The sequence below is a fragment of the Lepeophtheirus salmonis genome, chromosome Z (assembly GCF_016086655.4).
Source record: "Lepeophtheirus salmonis chromosome Z, UVic_Lsal_1.4, whole genome shotgun sequence".
NCBI lineage: Eukaryota > Metazoa > Arthropoda > Copepoda > Siphonostomatoida > Caligidae > Lepeophtheirus > Lepeophtheirus salmonis.
This window is the reverse complement of record NC_092584.1, coordinates 4,215,604-4,228,295: the sequence shown is the minus strand read 5'-3', so window position 1 is coordinate 4,228,295 and position 12,692 is coordinate 4,215,604. Positions and strand designations below refer to the sequence as shown.

Sequence of the window (12,692 nt, the reverse complement as noted above, 5' to 3'; positions counted from 1 at the left end):
ATGCAATTATTAGAATAAACAGCTCTAATCAAGCCCTCTCCGATCTAGCTCAATCAATTTCTTATAAAAAAAATATGCTTTATTTCCGAGCAATACATGATAGGATTTTCAAATAAAAATAATAATTATAGAAACTGAACAAGCAACTAAGTTTATTTGTTACTTTATAGGTGAATTACTCTGCATCTACAGATAAATGTAATCATGATTTATACCAATAGAAGATTCTTAGCATTCATATCAAAATATAATGTAATACATAAATATCCGGAAGTATACCAAGATCATTATGTGCCGTGTCTTGAGTTTGAATAGTGGTGGTAATAACGATTTTCAACACTTTTCCTGAATTAAAAAGGGAGATCAAATCCAAACACAAGAGGTGAGACAAGAATTAATTTTTTGTGAAGTCATCTATAGATGAAAACAGGTTCATCAAGAGAGGTTCTTCTACAATACAAGGAAAATATGATGAACTACGAAGGATCTGACCCTCTCATAACTATATTATGGATATTCCTTCAAAAAATATATTGCTCCAACGGGGTTAAATAAGAGATTCTCACTAATAAAGGCAATCTGCAATTAAAAGTTAGATCTGAAAGGAATAAAAGGAAATCTTGTATAAAAAAAATCGCTATTTCTTCGACAGAATTGAATCATATTTGATCATAGCTTGAGAAGGACTCTTAAAAGTTTCACAACCATAAAATTAAAATTCCCGATAAAATCTCCCATCAGACGATCCGCAAATCATGATTGATTACTTCAATCACAAATGAGGGTTTTCAATGGACGATCGGATAAGTCCCTATCTCCACATTCATAATTAATTACTTTTAAACAAGAATTAATTCTTCTCTTCTACAATTGTTATTTAATATATGAATTATTTATATAATTTATTTTAAGAGTTCTAATAATGAGGTTGAGTGACTTGTGTATATCCAGTTGTTAAGTAGTCCATGATTAGTTACAGAATATTCTTAACCAGATTAGATAATATTTTTGGTTCACTGTAAAATGATTGTGTTAAAAGGTTGCGGACAAAAAAGTTTGGGTAATATCGTTGTGTAAAGTTAATAATATTGTAGAGAAAAACGCGTGCAAGGAGAAGGGGGGAAGACATATGGTATCATTGTTTAAAATACTGATGTGATTCTCATCTGCCTGCTTTATTATGATTTTTGAGGGTATAACGAAAGTATTTATTAACAAAATGTTTAATGAAGATATACTACGTATAATTGACTTCGACGTTTTTTATCCGTTACAGTAGATTTGAAAACGTCACACTCCATGAAATTGTAATTCATTATTAACCTTATTCTCAGAATAATAGCTAATGAAACGACAAAGTAGAGTATTTAGAAATATATTTGAAGTTTTAAGTTTAAAAGAGAATGTTTTAATGAAATATAATCTACATACTAAAAAATATACCATCATACATTTATGTTAAATATACAAAATTAAGCAATTGGAATCATATAACTAATAACAATAAATTATAAATACAGAATATTGAAATAATAGATTGATCCAAATAATATTTTCTTGTTCTGACATCGGAATCCAGTTAAATATGTCATAACTTTAGGTTGCAAAACACAAGCGAGACGTGGAGTTTAATCAAAAAGATAATCACCCCTCTTCTTCATGTGGAAGTTGCTATATACAATTGTGCACAGGATAGATATATCTCTACCCATGAAATCTAACTAATTATTAATAATAAAGTAAATGTCAAAATCATAAAATTAGACAATAAATATACTAATAAAAACATGTTACAAATAAATCCATCTTAAAGATTTAGAGCAAAAGCTAATTATGTAGTAATGTCTGGCGATATTACTCCTTATTTAGAGCATCAAAAAGATATTTTCCCCGTTATTTATGCTTATATAACAACATACTATTATCATGAAGGATATACACAATTGCTAATTTTAATGCTACACCCAATGTAACTACCCTCGTTGTTGTGACCATTTAAGCAGTTGTTTTTGCCTTTTATGAGTTTTCTGAACACCATTTCTTGGAGCCTATCAACCATAGCTAAGCCTTATGTGATAAAAAAAGTAATATTTATTGACTATGTAATATTGGAAAACCTAATGATCATACCCAAGTCTTTAAGTGAAGAAACTAGTCTCAGACAAACTAGTTGTGAACCATCCAAAGCTATTACCCCCGTTGTTGTGACCATTTAAGCAGTTGTTTTTGCTATTCAATGAGTTGTGTATCATAATTCTTGATATGTTTATCTAAAATAGAATTCTATTTTATGGTTAGATTTAAAAAAAATTGAATACTTACTGTTAGATAGTACAAAATTCAGAGCTCCATTTCGAAATTAGTAAATATTTTATACTTTTTACTGGTAACTTGACCGTCATTTGGTGTGGATGACTCAAAACATTTTTATATGTATTTCTATAAATGACATCAGTACCAACATCCTCCATTAATTTCATAATGGTTCCTCGGGAAGGGATAGGTTTACCCGAGTATTTTTCCATAAATATTTTGAACATAGATGATTAGCCATGGATAAGGTTATATTACATACAATCTGCATCTTTGTGAGATCAGAGTTAAAGTTTGACTATATGTATTCATCATAAACTTGATTTTTTAGATGAATATCCATGCTCTTGATATGAGATGAGGATAATGAGTGGCGTGTTATTCTAAACAGGGGACTAAAGGCACATTTATATCGATAAATCCGACAAGCCATCTGTTTCTCATCCGGTAAGTATTTTCCAAATTTCTGGGCCTCCATTTCCAGAAATCCAGACAGAAGGATACGTTATTTTAGGAATTTTATTTAGTTCTCTATCGACTTTCAGCATCTAATATTATTTTAATATTGAATAATAAAGGCGGGAATGGTAACGTTCTTGATTGATAGAAGAAGATGTATATTATTTAATCAATGATGCCATAAGTATTTCTTCTCTTCTCCTCGCACGCTTTTCTATTCTTACCAAAATTATCACCCTTAATTATTATTGTGAGACAAAAACGTCACGGGTAATATCATCGTGAAGCAATATCATTTTGAGTAATTTCGTTGTAAGACAATATCATCGTGAACAATTTCGTTGCAATTTCTATTTTATTCGGACGATAAAACTATTACATGATGAAGAAACGTGCCTGGATGGACCCCTTCTAATCTATAATACACCCTGGCCTATAGGTTGTGTGGAAGAACTGATGGACCCCGAGGTAAGTCAAGTCTATCTGGTCCCACTTCCCCGAACATCAAGGTACCCTCTAATATCCCAAAATAAACGCAGCCCACAGGTTGTACAGTTGAAGTGATGGGCCCCGAGGCAGTTTAAACTCCACCGCAGCCGCGTTTCAAAACACCAAGTAACTCTTCCAATCTATAATACACCCTAACCCACAAGTTGTATAGGTGAACTGCTGGGCCCTGAGGTAATTTGAATTTATTCGGCACCACTTCTCTAAGCATCAAGGTACCCTTTTAACATCCCAAAATACAGCCCGGCCACAGGTTGCACAGTTGAAGCGCTGGGCCCTGAGGAAGTTTAAAATCCACAGCTGTCGCGTTTCTAAGCACCAAGGAACCCTTCCAACATGCTATAATTCACTTTGCCCTACATGTTGTAACGATGAACCTCTGGACCTTGAAGTAAGTTGAATTTATCCGCTGCCGCTTCCCTGAACATCAGGGTAACTTTCTAGCATCCCAAAATACACCCCAGCCCACAGGTTGTACAGTAGAAGTGCTGGGCCCGATGATACTCACACTTACCAACATAGTTGCTTCAGTTTGACACATTCCTGTTGAATTTTATATCAACTAGGGTTTGGTTTCTTTGTTTTTGTGGTATTATATATCAAAATAAGTTGGAACAAAATCAATTTTAAAATTAAATATTTATTAATATTTATATAAAAAATCAAGAATAAGTATATTATTTATATTTTGAATTAAATCATTTAGTTTATCATTTATCTTTATAAATATATTTTTTTTAGTGGGGGGTCAAAGGAACTGATCCTAACAAATAATTTGTTGTAAGACAACTTCTTATAAGCCAATTTTCTTTATGATGGTATAGAGAAGCTTCCAAAGAGAAGGGTTCTGGCTCAGCATGGAAGACTGGAAAGCCATATGCAAAGACTTTAAGGAGTTATTTGTTCAAGGTAAACCTTCTTCCGTTCTTTTATTCATATTCCATAAACCTGGTCAATATCTTGGCTCTATTCTTGTTCTTCCCATATATCAACCGATTTAATTATCTTCAAAATAATCGGCAATGACTCTGAGATCCTCAGGAAATGTCTTTGTCAGGATCTCAAAAGTATTTATAATTATATCAGGAGGTAGGAAAGGTAACGCAATAAAACTCTTTATTTTAGTTAGTTTATCCTCGTTTTCGACATAAATTTGTCGTAGCCCTGACTCTTGAACTTGCCCCCAGAACGACTGACCCAAAGGAAAAAAACATCCAACAACTTTAGTCAAAGGTAAATCATCCTTAGTTGTAGATATAGTGTTTACTTCAAAATCAGCTAATACACTGATGGGATTAAATGTAACTCCATATGTGTTCCCCATTAATCCATCCTAAAATCTACTGTATGTCTCACGACTTTTGTTTGAAAGAAGTGCATATATACATGGAATTACTGTATTTATGACAATTATGTTTATCGTTAATAATTGATAAATATAATAGGACTAATTTTAAAAGTTAAATTTACAAATCAATGAGGGTATCTGCTCATTATTTCTACACTCTTTTTAGTTCAATAAATAATTATTATATTTTCATCCATTGATCCAGAATCAAACAGTAAAATTGATTCTCCTAAGTTTGTAACTCTAAGTTTGGCTGGTGTTTCAAATCCACACCTACATCTGACGATGGAGGAGTGTAATTATCTTTCCTTATTCGTCTTATGGAATGCACTAAATTTATCACTTTTCCTAATGATATATATTTTTTTAATATTAAAGACCCAAAATATAATCCTTCGGACGCCCCTGATAAGGAAAATCATTCAATTATTCTACATTTGATGAATAATTAGAAATATTACTTTACCAAAATTTGATAAACATTGGAATATAGCATTTTAAATGTATGTTTCTTGCGAATTTAGAAGACTTGTAAATGAGTTATTCCTGGTTAAAAAAGATGACACAAAAAAATTGTTTTACTGAGCTGACAAATTTCCCTTCCGCACCCTGGACGGGTTCTCGGTTTCCGGTAATTTTTCCTTAAACTATTTTCCCTTAATAAATTAAAAAAAAAAAAAATTTTATACGTTGTTAATCTTGGAATTTAAATATTACCTCATATATGCATTGTTCCTCAATTCATGAGTCTTTTCTAGTATGTATATTCCATCATGTCTAATGCTAAGTACTAACGGATAAGTGATTAGCAATATTTCTATTCGAATTGTTGCCGTGTTTATTAATTTTTGTATTTCTTATTATACTAATTTTATTACCTATTTTATTCTAAATATCTAATTACAATTCTTTACATAGTAAGATTTTGTTAGTGTATACATGGACATTTTGGAGGTATGAAGCTATCATATTTCCAAGAGAAAAATAACATTTAAGTTATTTAAATGTTATAAATATTGCCTATTTTGATTTAAGAAACTCCAAGGGAACAACAAATTTCAATATTGACAAAATCCTTGGTGCAAAATTGTCCCAAGGCGAAATGTTTTAAGGTAAAATGTGCTGAGTTAAAATAATTTAAGAGAAAATTACCTAGTGCGGATGTTAAAACCTTATGGATCTTTTAGAGTAATAATAATAGCTTAAGATTTTTTTAAATAATATGACGTCATGAACGGGCAGTACTCTAGTCTAGACTCTAGTTTTTCAAAACTCATCTGAAGTCTCATTCATTATTTTTATTTTACATTATACTTGCAAAAGAAAGATTGATCCGCATTAAAATAATGTCATTAGTAGACCTAAGATTTGTGAGTGTTTGCTCAATCCCTCAAAAAATTGCTCACTTTGAGCGGTTGTTTTTTTATGCAAAAATTGTTCCATTTTTAAACTGATATGAAATAAATATGTATAAAATTCGAATTCTATTTAGATTATGCAACAGCGTTCGTGGTTCTTTGATGATGTTTATGGGGAGAAATCCCGCTTGCAAAAAACTACTTTCATTCGGCTTTCTTTTTGTAAGTAAAACTATGTATATGATGCAATCTGGGTTATGCTTACATTATAGGATTTGGTGAGGCAGACACATGCTGACAACAGCCAATTAGAAGAAGGGTAAATTATGCCCTAAATGGAGGCTTGAATCTTGAAACAGAGTAGAAATAAAACTTTGGCAACAAATTGTAATATTCTAATCTTCTATTTCTGCAAAAAGTTGGACATATAAACAATGGTGTTCATGATGAAATGACTTCTTCTAACAAAAATCCTAATGATCTCACCAATGACTAATGTTGACGTAAATCAATTTTTTAGAAAGTAAAAAAATAAGAGAAGAAAATCTTTCTAAATTTAGGATATTTTGATAATATATGTATAACAAAGATAATTGATGAATCCATGATAAAGTTTCAATAATTTTGATATTAAACTATCATAATATAACTTTTAAATTTGTATCTGTTTATTATTTAAAAATAAAACATATATTAACAATACAACATTTACCTTTAGAATGGATCTGGTAAATTAAACAATTAATTATGCGATTATATTAAAACTACTAATGTCTCAAATAGTAAATTAAATAAAGGAGACGGTGCTGAAAGTTAAAATATTAAGTTGCACGAAAAAATAATTATATTGCCAAAGAAATATTCACTAAAGCAATCTGCCTGTCTTGTCCAGCAGTCGGTACGATACATCAAAATCAAAAAATCTAGTGATAGTCTAACCTTTTATTTCTATTAACCTTTGGTCTTCAGTTATTTATTATATACTTATCTGGAAGGCCAATGAGTAGTGAAAAATAAAAAATAAATAAAGGACACCTCAAGGATAGGTTCGGGAAGTTTTAAAAATGTTTTTCAAGGTAATTTTTTAACTATTTAATCCTGAAATGCAATTGGCTACATATTTTTGAGTGACATGAACACATGGAAAACAAATGATTGTCCAGCAATTCTCTTTGATAATAAACAAAATGAACTTAATAAAATAAGAATCTTTTTTTTTTAAACAGATGCCTTGTCTTCCTTAAATAAAACGCTATATATTAATATACAAGAAAGCAGAACATCCATCCTGATAAAAGTTGTACACATATTTGTGCCTCAAATTCAATGGTCAGTGGCATATACTGGCCATTTTTTAAAACTCACGGTATCACATTGGTTCCAGTTTCAGATCAATACCGTTCGGGTGTTTTTGGTTTTTTTTCTAAATTCGGGACGATTTAATTTTTCAATGGACGGTTGGCAACCCTAACTATGAGGGTGTAGGGGTGGTGTATAGGCAGTGATACACAAAAAATAATACTAAACGCCGGTTTAAAAAATAAAAAAATAAACCGAAAATCAAAATGATAAGCCTGATATTTTGAGGAATGTTTAGGCGGAGAGAGTTATGCTGTAATTACGTTTTATTATAGAAAAAAACATTTCCTACTCCGCATCAGTGAGAACTGAAAATCGTTGCTGATTAATCTTGCTATACTATAATTGATAATTGGTAGTATTTTGGACATCAGTGGCGTAGCTAGTCTCTTTATGGAGGACTTGAAATTTTTTATTGTTATACATTAAGTCAAAAATAAATTTGTAAATTTTTATTATTATATATTAAGTCAAAAATAAATTTGTAAATTTTTATTGTTATACATTAAGTCAAAAATAAATTTGTATTATATGTTATCACACATGGAATCTAAAACGGTCAAATAGATCCATCTGAAATTAGCATGTAGACGTATAAAACAACCAAGTGTATGCTTATGATATATTTTTGGGGATGTCAGGAAAAAAATGGTACGGGGAAACAAAGTCTGAGAAAAAAATGGTAAGATTCTTTTAAACTGATATAATAATAACTATCACCAATATAATATATATTACGATAGAAAAAAATAAACAAACACAACAGCTTATGAAAGAAATGCTAATCACTTAATTCTCGGTTATCAATTATAATATACTTAAACATGATGGATTATTTATATTCTACAATACTCTTGGATTGACGGACAAACATTAGCATAATACTAGGCAAAAACAGTGATTTCCACTTTGTTATGATCCAGGATGTGTTAGAAGAAGAGGTAGTTGTCTATGGGGGGACAACCCACTGAGAGGATTCGTGAGGTAATCAAAGGTCGAGTCTTTGGAGGATCCAGGAAAACTGTAAAGCTCAGTAGTAGAGTTGGAACAATCTGAAATTGCAATAGAACGATGATCTACGTCTCTCCTTACACCTCATTTCTTGTCCAAAGAGAACTAAACAGGCTGCATTATTATGTTACCTAAAGGACTCGAATTTTGAAAGTTGTTTATCCAGGACTGTGAATCCATACTTCTAATGTATCAAGCAGAGTTATGATAACTATAATAAGTGACTTATAAGCTCTTTCAGCGAATTTTTATGTGTATTTCTTTCGATGATACAATGACATTTGAATATGTAACTACGTTTGTAATAAACAATAATTGCCTTGAGGGATATTTTTTAATTCGGTTCCTTCATATTAGTATGTATATATAAACAAAAACGATTATATAAATATAACAATAATAAATGTCAGGGCAATTACGTACAAATATATATTAAAAAAACATTATAATTTTAATTTAGTGCTCGGAGTTGAACCTCATCTACTATCTATAACTGGAGATCCAATTCATTAAAATGAAATAAAATCTCCAAATTAAATGGAATACATAAAATTAAAACGATCAAAAAAGGAAACTATGATTAGCTTTTCCTAAAATTCTTGATTATTCTGTTAAAAACTCTTCCCTTGTTGGAGGCCATAGATGGAATAAACTTGATCACTCCTAATGCTATATATATCATTTATCCGTTCTTATGTTTGGAATTTTCAGCAATAAGGCCATATATGTATCTACCAGAGACGGCCAAAATTATGCATCTCACTTCTTCCACAACAATCGTCCTTTTCGCAATAAGAGCTTTTGAGTTTAGCAGAGCACAGTCAATTGCTTTGGTTTCGGATGAAGCTCCTTTTGTCCTTCGTGAATGTCCACAATCGCTTTCTCAAACTTTTCGTCTTTACCCATCAAACCTTTTTCATTTAATTTGACAAATTGCTTTAGAATAGTTAAAGACGGGAAATCTACAAACGCATTGACTGTGTCATTGAATATTTTACCACAGTCCTTACATGGGCTCGAGAAAAAAATACAATTAGCGGAAATCTATAATTGGACTGTGAACTTTTTTTACGTCATTAATTCCTCTCAAAGATGACTTAATTCTGCTCTGCCAGTTTTCAGGGAGCCTCAATCGTCTCCTATGTGATCACATAGTAAAATCAGTCTCACCTACAAAATTAGGCAATGCCATTTTCAAATGCCAAAGGTATGGCATAAAATAGAGACCTAATGTCCTCTATAGAGGAAACTTTAATTTGGCGTCATTGAATAGACTCGAGGAGGTAATATCGTGCCTATCTAAAATTCCCTTGCTGATAGTATGTTCCTTCAAAATAGATGGATCCTTTAATTTCCTAAAGAAAAACTTCATAATCGGATTTTTCTGAACAATATCTACTGTTGAGTCGTCATTAAAGACAGGATCATTAGTCCTGATAACTCGTTGAACCACATCCCACAGTTGAGCCAGTGCCGTGGTTACATCGTTGGTAAGATTGGTTCCCATCATAAGTCTTTTATATATTCTGGTTTCAGGAATTGTCCTTCTCCGTTCCTGAAAGGGATTCCCAACATGTCTACAAAAATTTTACTGTATATTCGTTGAAGATAATTGATAAATGGGGTATAGCCCCCCCCATCCCAGATGAGATTTTGATCTTTTTATTACTTTGATGTAGTTTTTAAACAAAAGTTTACCAAGCCAACCCTTGTCCTCCATAATCGCCTTTTCTGCAACTAAAGGACTTACTGTAGCTTTATAAATTACTGCAAGTCTAACACGAGTATTGCATAGGTCTATTCTGTTTTTGTATACAGGGAGCGGGGATCAGATTGTCACCTACTTTAAACCTTGATAACTTTAGACGACATTATCAAATAAAAAACCGGTTACCAAATAGGAAAGCTATTCTCGTCAGCTGACGATACGTAGTTCAGTTAGCATCATGCCATCCTCATATGAGGAGATAAAGAGCTATAAGTGGAACGAGGAGCTTTCGAGGTCCGCCGTAGTCAATGCATTGGTTAATAATGGAGGTGAAATCTCCAATTCAACGATTTCTTCAACCTTAGGAGTGAATTTACAGGACTGTTCAGCGTATCCGTAAGAAGCTAGAGAACACCTGGGATGCTGATCCCACCATAAAGAGGGCACCCAAGGAGGAGGGCGCCGACAGAAAGGTCAGGGGCACCGACTTTGTCGACAAGGTGAAGAAGATAGTTGATGATGACCCTACCAGGTCCATGAAGGCCATGGCGAGGGATCTGGGCTACCATGATAAAACAATGGGTGTGGCGACAGGACTCAGCACCCTGCCATGTGTCCAAAATCTCCATGCAGTGGTTGACTGAGAACTATTATGACGTTGTAACCAAGGATTTGTGGCCTCCTAACTCTCTCGACCTTAATCCTTTGGACTATTTTGTCTGGGGCTATGTCGAGAGACATACCAACAGACATCCCCATAGCACCAAGACCAGCCTGATGGACTCCATCAAGAAGGTATTCGGCAACATGGACAATGAGATGGTCAGAAGATCCTGCATCCAGTTCAGAGGCCGTATTGAGGCCATTATTGATGCCAACGGTCATTATATCGAATGAATGGCTACTCTATACCTATATGCTCGTCATAGTTTTGATTTTCACTAAAAAAGTTAAAAAATGTATTTTTGTTTAGGCTTTAATAAGTTATTCATCATTCTTAGTGATTCATCATTCTTAGTGATAAGGAATATCATAGAAATTTATTCCATATTTTATATATTAAAAAAAACCTATTAAAAAAAATATGCATCTTTAAGACTTTTGTTCGGTTTTTTATTTCTTGAGTGATCCTATATTTTATGGGACTGTACATGCAAACATACAACGAAATTATCTTATATTTACGATTTCAATATTTTATAACGACACCGTTATAAATAATCCTATACTTGAAATGTTTAAATTCCAAGCTCTCTGTGAATGGATCCCTTCATAGTTTCAATTCTTGAATCTATTCAATTGCTATATATGGATTGATAAGATTCCCCACCCGAAAAATGAGTCGACTCTACTTTTTTGAGGGTTAGGTTGGTTTGGTTTTCTTTTACTAAAAATTCCCGTAGATATTGGAATTTGAGTATCTCCTGTTGAGGATAAAGTATCTCGAATCCCTTCTTTTTTCCTAATTCTTAGAGAACATGGAAGTATTTCTGTCTTTAATGAATGAAGATCGATATGAAAAGCACATCTAAATTAAAAATGTGTTCCTCTATTTATCCAATTTTTTGTGTGTATTATGTTTGATATGTTTCAACATTAAAATAATAACTAATGTATCATATTCATGCAAATTTCATGCAAATTGATAGATGTAGCTAGAATCACTGAACCTGAACTGGGCACAACGATGGTACTAACCGATTATATAAAAAAGGCGGCGAATATATCATGATGCAAAATCTCCACGAGGGAAAATTACCAATGGGAAAAATGTTCGAGGCAAAATTTTCCGTCACAATTAGTATGTCAGGGAGTCCATTTGGCGGGGCTTATTTTTTTGGAGTTTTTTTTTCAAAAAAATTTGACAAATTGAATTTGTTTAAAAAATTAGACAAACAGCTATGCTCAAAGAATCAAAAAAATTTCACAAAAATTTCAAAATCTGTAGCTTTTCTCAAAAAATTAAATTTTTTGGAATTTTTTTTTACAAATCCACAGTTTTTCAGAATGAATTTCAAAAATGCATAGCTGTTCACAAAGGATTACATTTTTTGGAAAAAAAATTGAATATATAAAATTTTTTGGAGAAAAATTTCAAAAATTAATACAAAATTCACAGAAAATTAAAATAAATTTCGAAAATTAAATTAAAATTCCTTAATTTGGGCTGGAGGGTACCCCCCTGTCGTCGCCACTGTATGTATGTACAAATATATAGGTTTAAAACCAGGAAATGGAGATTCATTTTCCTGGCTTTAAAACATCTGCCATATAATTATGTCCATTCCTAAATATAATAATTCCTTGCACACACTCTCTCGCCATTTCCTTCATTAGGGGATTCCTCTAATTATATCGATTCATAAAAATTAAATAATAATTCCTCCCCTACTCGAAGGAAATGTCTTTATCACAAAGGCAATTGTTTTGTCAATAAGAATTATTTCACTTGAAGTTAGACTATTATGTAATTAAAAATACCCCTTTTTTGTATATGTCAATCATCATCAAATGTTTTACCTACTAATATCATAATATGTATGTATGTTGAAACACAAATTTGTATAAGATTTGAATGGGGGTGTGTTTCTGCTGGGGAGTGTGGCATGGTGCAATTGTATTTAATATT

The 12,692-nt window shown here is 32.0% G+C and overlaps 1 long non-coding RNA gene across 1 annotated transcript; it reads right to left on the bottom strand.

The window, feature by feature from the left end:
* Positions 1-1,433: 1,433 nt before the first annotated feature.
* LOC139907350 (uncharacterized) lies at positions 1,434-2,460 on the bottom strand. Its single transcript, XR_011783896.1, has 3 exons — positions 2,323-2,460; positions 2,131-2,270; positions 1,434-2,067 (listed from the first exon to the last, which is right to left on the bottom strand). It is a non-coding gene; the product is annotated as an uncharacterized lncRNA (long non-coding RNA).
* Between the last annotated feature and the right edge of the window lie 10,232 nt (positions 2,461-12,692).